This window comes from Charadrius vociferus, unplaced genomic scaffold, assembly GCF_000708025.1.
Source record: "Charadrius vociferus isolate BGI_N301 unplaced genomic scaffold, ASM70802v2 scaffold711, whole genome shotgun sequence".
NCBI lineage: Eukaryota > Metazoa > Chordata > Aves > Charadriiformes > Charadriidae > Charadrius > Charadrius vociferus.
Window position 1 is genome coordinate 967,087 of NW_009646852.1, and position 650 is coordinate 967,736.

The window sequence follows — 650 nt, forward strand, 5'->3', positions numbered from 1 at the left end:
CCCTGTGTAACTCCCAGCGCTGTAATAAATATTCTTTGCTCCACCGAATTTGCCCCGACTGAAGTTCAATATGATGAGTGCGTTTCTCACACTTCGAGAGAAAGTACCAGAGGGAGAGCTTAAATAATACAGGACAACAGTCTCTATTTTCTGAAATGTACGTGACATAATGTAAATGAATGTTGGGAGAGACGTGCAAGCAGCTGATGACCAAGACTGGAGACCACTTTGGCATTTGATGGATTACGGGGAAGGCTACCTGCCCCAGAGCAGCCATGGTTGTTCTGTTTCCCCTTTGTCGCTCTGTGGCTGGGCACAATGCTCATTTGAGGCCCCCCTGCAGCAGCAGGAGGCGCCTGAGGTGAAATGGCACCACGAGCCCGGTGGCCTTCACCAGGAGGCATCTTGTGCTTCCCTGCCCTGTTTCTCCTCCAGCCCCACGGTGCCAGGGAGAGGGGCAGCAGGTGCCGGGGCGGCCTGCCCGCTGGAGGGCAGTCCGGAAGAACGAGGCCTGGGGCCACCGGTGCCTTCGCTGTCGCCCTTGGCATCGGTGGCAGAGCCCCTGCCCAGCGCGGTGACCTCACACGAGATGGCGGCCGGCCGGCAGGGGGCGGCTTCACTTGCCAGGACACAAGATGGCGCCGGCTCGG